Source organism: Pyrgilauda ruficollis, unplaced genomic scaffold (assembly GCF_017590135.1).
Source record: "Pyrgilauda ruficollis isolate IOZ18807 unplaced genomic scaffold, ASM1759013v1 scaffold64, whole genome shotgun sequence".
In the NCBI taxonomy this organism is placed as follows: domain Eukaryota; kingdom Metazoa; phylum Chordata; class Aves; order Passeriformes; family Passeridae; genus Pyrgilauda; species Pyrgilauda ruficollis.
This window is the reverse complement of record NW_024528155.1, coordinates 2,929,688-2,941,018: the sequence shown is the minus strand read 5'-3', so window position 1 is coordinate 2,941,018 and position 11,331 is coordinate 2,929,688.

Sequence of the window (11,331 nt, the reverse complement as noted above, 5' to 3'; positions counted from 1 at the left end):
TTCCGTTCTGAAGAGAACGTCTCGTTTAGGAAAAATGCATTCCATGTTCAGTACTCAGACTCAGATGACTAATGGAAATGAATTTGATTGGCAAGCCGCAAAAAAAACATTTTGCATGACAGCACTTGGTGCTTAGCAGATTATTTGTGTCTAATACTGCAAGACGAAGATGGGCCATATTTTGCCTCTCACTTCTCATCTTTTGTGAGAGTCCACATGCAGTATCTTCACAATAAAGGTCTCTCCCCAAGAACAAAAAGCATTGGTTTTATTTTAAAAAGCAGCGTTGCCACCACAGTGCATTGTCTTTTCACAGCACATGCCACTGCTTCAGAAATGTGTGTTGTGGACCCAGAGTCTGAGGACTAAGCAATGTACCATTAGAGCAATATACCTTCCAAAGGGAATCCCCCTGGCTTCCCTTTCCATAACTTTCCAACAAAATGACAACCCAGAAAACTTGGAGAAAAAGAGCTGTTATTAATAACAGGGTGTGAAGAATGATGACACTTTAAAATGATATGACAAATACCTACACACACTTGCCTGCAGAAACCTGAAGCTTCACAAAAACTATAGGATGCTCTTAGGATTAAAGAGGAAAGCCAAACCATGCTGCCCACTAATTTAATGCCTGGCCTGAATGACTACATTTACAGAAGTTTTTAATAATAATAATAATAATAATAATAATAATAATAATAATAATAATAATAATAATAATTTCTGCTATTTTACAGCAAGATTACAGCCATCATGTGACATTGTCTTTACTATGAACAGCTTTTTTTCTTACTAAGGCAAAATTTTATTAACAGAGGTTCTCAAACTAATTTAAACTATTTAATCTTCTTTTAGGAAGGGCACAAAAAGATCTCTTGCTTTTATTACACTCTGATGAGTAAAATATCAGAAGACATGCCTCACCTTAATTGAAGTCTAATGAGGTGTAATTCTACCTCACAGCCAAACTAGAACTTATGCCACAGGACAAATGCCAGGATTCTCAAAACATCTTATATTCACATAGAGCAGTTATTTCCAAATATTACATCTAAGCCTTCCTCAGCACCCTTAGCACTCCCCATCACAGGGACACTGAATTCCTACTCCCTAAGTCACACATTATTACTGTGACTTTCAATCCTTTCAATTATCCAAAAAGCAAATAAGGAAAAAAACCTATTACTTCCCCATAACTTCATTTTTGGAGCAGCTCTGCCTTAACCACATATCATGAGCTTTTATTTTCAGTCAACATCAATGACAACTAAATAGGAAATTCATGAGATTCAAGTGGAACCCAATGTGCCTTAAAAACTCAAATAAGCAGCTTTATGCTGTTTGAGATTTTAGACAGACAAATAGACCACCTACTCAAAGTGCTCCCTGCAAGCACAGGGGAGTTTGCATTCCAAAAGTCTGCAAATCCTGCAAAAATCTTATTCACAGTCTTGCTATATTTCTATTACCCAAATTCTCGGACTCCAAGAGTGGCCAGAGAATACCAGAAATGAGTGGAATAAGGAACAGGGTGAGTCAAAATTGCCAGGTTCAAAAAAAGCAGCTTAGCATGGAAACTCCCAAGTGAACAGAACTACGTAACATAGCATTGTTTTTAAGATTAGTTGCTTGAGCCTGAAGCCTGACTGGTGTCCATCACTGCCTTGGTCATCTTGCTATTCTCACATGGCAATGCTACCAACTGATCAAGGAAGCCTGTCTCATGTCTCTACAGTACAAATATATTTTAAAAAAACCTATAACACAGGTTCTACCGCTCAGTTACATCTGTCAGCATGGTTAGATGCTTTGCTGCTACTTTTTTTACTTATAAGTCATACTCCCTTTCCCTCATCCATTTTTTCTGTCTTCCCTACTAACTTCTACTAGTCCTGAATCTCTAGTGCCTGAACCCATTCCATCCAGCTGCTTTCAGGTGGCAGAGAGCTCAGGCATCCCAATATGCTAATCCTGCTGACAGCTGTGTGTGGGAATGCTGAGCTAACTTGTGCCAGCCTGCTCACCTCTCCAGGATGCCTCCTGAGAACAGCAGCACAGCTATGAGGAGGTGCACCTACCTAACACATGACACTGACAGCAGCAAAAGGGTGTATTCCTACTACCTGATACAGTTTCACCACGTCTGTCCTTCACCAAATGTCCTTATGCCTCCTTCACATAATGAAAAAATGCTGTGTTTGTCCTTAGATTTCTGATAATTACAGCTCTGCACAGGAAGCATTTTCTAAGTATCAGAAGATTTTCCTTTCCTTTCTTCTTCCCTTCCCTTCCTTCCCCTTTCCTTCATCACAGGTAAACTAAAGCACTCCTCACATTCTCATGAGTCAGTACTCATAAATGCTTTGTAAAAAGAGGACAAAAGTCAGGAACAACAACAAGAACAAATTAGATTAAGAACACTTAAAATCTCTGTAGAGATTCTCACTACAACTGTTGGGAGTAGATGCACATTAAAAAAAAAACAAAAAACAACCTGGATTTGCAAATGTCAGGGCAAAGCAAAATAACTTTGTGACACTGCAACCACTGAAATGAAAAAAAAAAATCCAAACCCAAATCTCAGATATTTGGTACTACCATCAAGCCTATTAAAATAATAGCTAAAAGAAAAGAAGTTGTCTTTACTTTCCAAATAAAGAACAGTTGTCATAGTGAGTATTTTCAAAGCCAAGTCCTACACTTACAGTGGAATCATACATTGCATCTAAGCTAGTTAATGTAAACATTAGTTGTGTTTAAGGGAAAGTGCTATGAAATACATAAACCAAGGCAGTGGGCTAAGTCCCATTCTAATGTAGTTCAGAAACACATTATTCACCAATAAATTTTAAAAGCTAGAGGAACTTTACCTCTTCTGATCTAAACAGTGTCTGGGAAAACAAAACTTTGTGGCAGACATATGTCAAGTTCCTTACATTTCATAAGATTCACTGAACTTCAAAGTTTCTTGTTTGGCATTAACTTTCACCAGAACCTGAAAAATTCAGACTCCCTGTGTAAATTACCACATTAATGGGAATTTTTCAAGAGAAAAACGATCAAACACATTAATCTAAAATAGCAACTTTTCCTCTGTTCCCTTCAAATATAGTTTGAGTAAGAAGCATTGAACAAAAACAATGAGAGAGAGAAGTGGTAATAGGCCAGAGTTTGGCAAGTTAACCTCAAGGAACAACTGCTGTCTTTGACAACCTCAGTACTGAACCAGACACAAACACTTCTCAGGCATACACAAGGAAGACCAAAATTCCAGAACTGTTACTGTCTTCAATTCCCTGCAACCACATGAATCCTTCTACAAAGCTTCCTCCCACTCACGCTACTTGGTCTCCCTGATAACTGCTCTAGAAGTTCAGAAACCACAATAAGTTGTGACAAACCAGTCTGCCAGTCCACAAATTGCAGATCAGTTATGTAGGAAGAAAAAAGACCTGTTGAATAATCAGAGATGTTAGGTATGTCTTAATTTGTTTGCAAAACTGGAGTCAAAGCATATTTCCCAAGGGTTTAATGTGACTCAGCATTGGTGCAACGCCCCTCCGGGGGATGGAGCATACGTATTAGACCACCACGTTACCTTAGAAGCCCTGTTGGTCCAGTTCACTTGTGTTATACAAAAAGGATTGATTTTGTGTCAGCAGTTAGACTGCTGTGTTACTGCAAATGATCAACCCAAGAAGCTGGGGAATAATTTCACCCCAAATGTTCAAAACCATGCTTGGTACAACCCATGAGAAAATATCCATCATAAATACAATGGCATTCTGTATCTTTTGGTTCTGTTTGATTAATTGGGCAGACTGACAGGATTTGAAAAAGGAATCAAAGTAGTGTGAACAGTCCTAATGCTAAGAGATAGTGTTATTCAAGCTATTCTTACTCCCTCACATGAGTCTGTGCAGGTAAAGGACTGTGTCGCTTTTACAGAAACTTAAAGTCAAAGGGAGAGACTCCAAATGTTTAAGGATCCCAAATAAAGATGACAGACTTTGGCACGTTTTTAAAAGCAGAGAATATGAAGCAGGATGAAAAGATTTATCTCGGCATTATCCAAAAGACACACCAGCAACATGCTTCAAGCAGAGATGACTACAGGAGGGTAAGATGGAATGTACCAATGCTTGGAAGGACATTGTTCAGCGTGCTGCAGGTCATAGGTCTCCTCCTAAGCACTTAGTTTTCTTGACCTATCATGGGCTAGTGAAGCAATCATCTGCAACTACCTTTTACTAGGACTAAAGTCTTGAAGTTTTCTTCCAGAAGGGACATTCCATCATTCTACTACATATTTTTTCTATTGTACACCAGTCTGAACAAGCTTTTTTTGCATGTGTAATCAGATTCTGGAGTGCTTTATCTGATGAGCTTGCATTCATACTGTATACAGTTCAATTACTTCACACCTGGAGTGAAGCAAATACCTACCCGCTGTAAATTCTCCTGCTGTCCTTTCCATACTGGAAAAACTAGCAGTAGTGCTCAAATTGAGGATTTAGGTGTTGCCTGTACAGTCTGGTCACTCAGAAGCAAAATGCCTCCTGTAGCTCTACAGCCATGCTTGCATTATGTGGCACACAGCACTGTTTATGCGGAATAACACATCTCCCAGAAACAACTTCTCAAAATGTTGTGATTTAATCTACTTTGAAGATCACATACCATTCTTACAATGCAAATGGACAGCCAAACATTGACTATCACTAAGACTCCCAAACTATCAAAACAGGCAGAAAACGAGCCACGGCTACTCTAATCACAAAGGGGCAGAAAGTTGCTTAACAGCTGCTATAATAGATGTTAGATTGACATAATGTATCCATTTGGTATTTGTATAATCCCACATACTTAGTACACAGCTTGTACTTAAGGCTGAAATCTGAAGGTAAGAAAGCAGCCAGTTGTGAAGTGCACGATTTTGTACATGTTTTGTATAGTTAATCTACAGCCAGCAGGTGTATTTATACCAAATACAGAGAGCAGCAAGGCATTAATGATGATCCGGAGAAGTGAAACCCTGCATGACTGAGAAGGTCAGTTTGCCAATATGAATAGGTATGAACCAGACTGAGATTTAACCTCCTCAGGTTGTTCAAGGAGCAGGCTAATTCCCTTCTCATGAGATCAGAGTCAAATATGGCATAATGGAGGCAGAGTTACACAGCTGTACATTAACTGTGTAAAACATGCATATGGATGGGCACACTTGCACATACACCACATGCTCCTCTAGGCATTCCTAGGATGAAACACACCTGTAGGCACAGCTGGAATCTTGATGTCAGATGGCACCAAAAAAGAAATTAAACCAGTTGTTTAGGACTTCCTCAAAATCTGAAAGTAATTTTATATATCAAGCTAATTAATTGCAGAAATGCTTACTGTGTTCTGTACCACATATATCTCTTAGAGAACAGTTAGCAACCTGTGAATAGTTTCATATGTCTGTGTTGCAATGTCTTTATTAAAAACACAAATGAAATTTTGGAGTTAGTACTGAACAGAAAACCCTCCAACACCGTTAAGGACAGAGAAAGCCAGGTTTTTCTCCTCAACTGAATAGACATTTCACATAATAACTAGATCAAGTTTCACACTGCCTTACCACTTGGACATCAGCAAGATCACTGTGACACCGCAGACGTCATTAGCAAGTATGTAAATTCTCTGCTCTAAATACCATCTATTATTAACTGTCTGTATTCCCTGTCTAATCAAAACCAGACTGCTATCAAGTTCCATAGAAAAAAAAAAAAAAACACAGAAGAATTCCCTGTGCTCTGAAACCAGAGACACTATAACAAGATATTTTACTAAGTTAACACTAGAACAGGAATACAAGCCATTTAGCTCTCTTGTCTTCTCAAGAGTTTCCATTTCATATATCTACTTCAAAAAGCAAAAGCCCTTTCATATGTATCTTCACTCAATTCCACAAGATTCCCATCATGCAGCTTCCATGGAAGTTTCAGTAGGATGACCAACAACTATTTATCTGAAGATAAGCATAGTCAAATCTAGCACCCAACAGAAATCTTTGACAGATACATTTCTGGGGGAGAAAAAAAAAGAAAATTAAGCAAAATACACTCATTTACCTCTGCTTTGGTCAGGAGCATGTGTTTTCTCATTCTTCAACCTGCTTGCATCCTTTAGGAGAAAATGTTTTCATATCTCCTTAGTTCTAGCCCAGCTAATCTTCTAACCCAAAGCAAGACAAAAACAGAATCACAATTCATACTGAAAAGGCAGTGTACGGTCTTAACTCACATTTTTATCTTTAGCTTTCAGAGGTGGCAGGAGAAAGGGAAAAGAAAAAATTACTGAGTTATGACTTGTTCAGGGTGCAAAAAAGAGAAAAAAGGCACTTAAGTGCCAGGTCTACCAATTGTTCAATACCAAATTCAATTAGAAAGATAAATACTGCATCTATATACAATTTCTATGTTCAATACCACCATACAAACATCTATCAATCAGAGCTTTTCCTTAATGCAGGCAGAAACAATACATACTTATTTGTAAAGATGCTTTTATTTTTTCAGATAAGGCCTTATCACCATAGAATAATCATAAAGATTTGGCCTCATTGCCTGAAGCTGCACCTCTGGTTTCTGGAAGAACTCCAGAGAAACATACCTCAGCACACTGCAAGACTTGGATGTCAGCTTTTCAGCATTAATTGTGCTTTTGAAAAAAACTAAGTAGTTACATCAGACTCAAATACTTAAAAAACAAAACCAAACACCCCAAAACTGCTAAAAAAACCACAAAAACCAAAATGCAAAAAAACCCAAAAAAACAAAAAAACCCACAAATCTGCAATAATATTAACAACCGTTATTAAGAATAAAGTTAGAAAACAGAGGTCTGGGAACAATCTTATCAACAGTTTTATTCCATTCTCTGCTGTTAAAAAGTGAAGCTGCCATGAAACCCTTGATTAGCTGCTTCTGTTCTATGGTAGGCTTAGAAATAATGACTCACTTTGCTGCACAAAAAGTGTTTTAATCAATGTACATGAGAAAATAAAAAATTCTTCTGACAGGTTACATACAAAGAGAAGGAGAGTTGGATTTTCTCATAAAGCAGGGTCTTTGAAAACTGGCATTGATAAAAGATAATCCAAAATCATTGAGAAGATTTCCCTGTTTAAAGTGTGTTAGATTCTGCTCCTAAATATTTTATTTACATTTTCTGTGAGGATCCCCAGCAAGAATAGTGCACAACAAAGCCAAATGAAAAACAATGAGATGAAAGTGAACTTCTCATTGCTTCCATCTACTGTGCTTTATCAAGCTTTCCTAGTTAAAAACACAACTAATCAAGGAGACAAAATTAGATGTTTCAAGGAAGCCGAGTACATTTTTGATGTTTCATCATGCATTTCACCAAGGACAGAAGTGAACCATTCACCAAGGATCTGACAATGCTGAATTTCCCATTAGTATCTTTTCAACCTATGACTACTCTTACAGACCTGCTCCTGTGTTCAGGGAAAAGACCAGAACAATGTGGATAACTGAATACAAAAGCTACTATTTCACACTCGGAAATACTAGCTCCCAACAATGGGTCTAACCAACACCAGTCACAACAGTGCTTTTAACTGTGACACCAGATATAAGGAACCATTTTCCTTCCAGAGTCCTGGAAAAAGGTAGTCTTATTAGGATCAGATGTGACACCTGGTAGCCAGACACCTGCTAAGGACAACTGGATTTTCTATTTTTACCATTTTTTTTCTACTTTTCTATGTCACAACAACACTGCATCTGAACGCTCTCAAAGCCTGCTTCTCCAGTCTGAGCCTCTCCACTGGCCACAAGCTGTCCTCCACGGCAAAACACACTCACTCTTATGCTGGCCATAGCATGTTTACATGTATTAAAATTTCTCACAACCAAATAGGAATATCTACAATCCTGTTATTTTCTGGACTTTTGTAAGATAAACTTCCTTCTTGTTGAGAAAAAGGCTGAGCAAATCTAAATAGCTCTTCTTGAACTAGCATAGCATAGATGGCAGCTACAAAGGTTCATCAAGAGTCTTTCGCCTAGGTGGTCTGTCTTTCACAAACAGACTGAAACTATAGCCGAAGGGCTGAACTGAGGCACGTGCAGGACATGCCAGGGCATGGCTGGTTTTATGGGGGATGTACAGAACTGCTGTTTCATAGTCAGATAACTAGGTTTCCCTCTTCTGTTCATAGAGGGTGAAGGCTTCAGTCTGCCTCTAAGTTCTCTGTTCCACTGAAATTGTCTGCTGCCTATCTGCAGCCTACATATTATTTCCTGTCACTCTTTCTGGAGCTTATTAATCTCCCTAACCTTAGTGTGCTATTTTTCAAGGACAGAGGCAAAGACAGTCAGTGCCAAGTAGAAGTTTAGTTAAAGTAACACAGGTCTGAAAAGATTAGTTGGAAAGGATATATGTGGACTTGGAAACAGCTATGTACAGAGCATACAGATCATTAGTCTCAGCAGTGGCCTCATTAGATAAGCACATAATTTCTAACCACATGAATGCAACAGTTATGGAGATGGAAATAAGAAGACAATGCTGTGATGGGATGTCTATGCACTACCTGTCAAATACCAGCAACAAATCCTGCTGCCCAAAGCTGTAGTTATTATGTTGTCTAACTAGCATTTCTCACAGATTGCATCTAACTAGTAAATACATTAGCCACATGAGGAACCTGGGTAGAAAGAAAAAACTCTTCAGATCCACACCATGCATTTACACATGGAAAAATAATTTTTTAAAAGCTGCTTTTATAACTTAAGCATGCACACAATGTGAGCACAATAGGAATGGCGGGGACAAAAAATGGAAAAACCAGAAGTGATCAAAAAACATCATAATGAACAAATGAAGGTTCAAACCTAAACTGGAAAACTCTTGTCACACACATAAATTTAAATGTTTCATTTGCAAGCCTCTCCTTCTTTGGCGATCATGTGTTACAACTTTTGCTATAAAAGTAAGGAAGTACTACTAGGGAAGAATTAAAAAATATGATACTTTGTATGCGTTAGTATTTTCATCCCCTGAAAGTACATACTCATACTTTTTCTCTTTAAAAAACAAACAAACAAAAAAACAAAAAAAAAACAAAAAACAACCAAAAAAAAACAACAACCCAAAAAAACCAAAAAAAAAATCAACCAAAAAACATCACCAAAAAACCACAGTAGAAGTTTGGCTGCTGGAAAGGAGTTAATCTAGATCACAGTTGAAATAAAACTTTAAGTTGGTAATAAATGACTTCCCCTTTTTTCTCAGCACTTTTGTGTTTTTCTCAAGTAAGAGACTTTAAAAAAAAATTGTGAATTTTGATGAAGCACAAGTCACTCGATCAATTCTGTTTTAATTTATCAACTGATAAACAGTTATTAAGAAACATCTGTTATGGCAGAATAATATGCAGACAAACAAACCATAAAAAACACATTCTCCCTGCCCAGAAGTACCCAATTTGCTTGCAAGCATTTTCCACTGCTTGTAGTAGCATATTTTCCCCAGTACCTGCAAGGCATTTTTGCTAAAAAAAAAAGATAAATATTTAAAACCTTCCACATATTTCAGATTTTTAAGTCCCAGTCCCTTCATTTCTTTAAGTTATACTCGGTAATTGGACATTACCTGATTCTGTAAACCGTAAGGGGCCAGAACGTGCCACTTAATGTTAGCAGAATCTTGCCATACTGTAACCCATCACATTACACTTATACAGACAGATTGAATCATACAAATTTTATGAACAAATATTACCAGTGGCACCACAAAGTGCTACATAGACTTCATCAGAAGTAAGTATGGGTAAAAGCAGAAGGATGCTGACAAAGCATGTGAACTACTTGCTATTATATTACTCCTCTGCCATTTCTCCTTAATGTGCCACACTCTTATTTTCAATGTTCAATTTTCAAATATCTGTTTCACCTGCTGTCCCTGAAGTAAGGCTGACTGCTTCTAGGGGAGGTCCAGTGCCACCACAAATAAAACACATCCCACTTCCCAGTCAAAAAAATAAATATTCTCTAAAAACAGTGCAAGGGTTAACTCCTTTTTGGTCCAAGGCCACATCAGGAGGTAATAGTTAGGGAGCTCCACTTGGAAGGTTTTTTCTGTCACAAATTTTTTATTTGCTTGGAAAGAGCTCCACATAATGACAAACTTTTGGCACATTGCTATTTTGGGTCTGCATAATAGCAGCGCCCATCTTCCATAAAGTGTTATCTCTGGGGTTACAACTCACAGAGCTCTACTGGAAACTTTGCAAATATATAAGTATCACTAAACATGCCAAGGGAGCCTATTTTCAGTATGAAAGTACTTAACTCTTCTGAATCACTGTTGGATAAATAGGAACTTAGAAGTCTCTAATCTTGAAACACTTAAGAAAACCTAATCCAAGAAAACCCTGGAAAAAAACCCAAAACAACCCAAAATATCTTTACAGCTTCAGTCCTTCAGATGCACCTATCCCCCAGGGAGCCTTTATGGCACTAGCAGCATATTAAGCCATGAAGTTCATCTCTAAACTGAACAACATTGTAAGCATACCTCCAGGAAATAGAGGTTATGGTATAGACAAAAATCTCTTTACACACATAAATCTCTCTCCCCGCTGAGCTTTGGAAAACACTAAAGGTTCCATAAACCTCTATAACCCTGGTAATATTTTTTTCAAATAGAGGTCATCATGAGCTTTGTTAATTGCATGTTGTTCCCTGGAAGTGCATGAGGGCAATGAAACTCCACCAAATCCACATACACTTATGTACAACATCTTCTAACACCAAATCTTCAACAATTCAACTTCTAGTAATCTCATTTATAGCTGAATTAAAGCCATGCTTCTGTTCTTGAGCTGAACAATCTCCCCTGTAACTTCACGTTAGTCAAACCAAAGATACGTGGCCTGTGAGGTTCCAAACAAATGAACACAAGAGCTTCTCAGACAAGCTTCTTGGTAAAATGGGGCTGGAAAAGAAAATCCAAATTTGTTTTCAAAGAGCAAATGCTTCAACAACTTTCTAGTTTAAGACAAACTTTTTCAAGTTTTTTTTTTTCCCCCTCTCCCAGTCTTTTCACCCTCCTGCTGTCAGGCTACTATTGCTGAACACTGTATCTTAAAGTGTAACAGACCGCCTAGCTCTTCCCTGCATGACACCTACAGAACAGCAAAAATTGATAGCTAAAAAAAGCTAGAGAGTCATAGTGAATAAGACTTCTCTGTTTATCACATTGGTTAAGACTGACCTTGCTTCTAAAACTGTTAACTGATGAAGGACTGAAAGA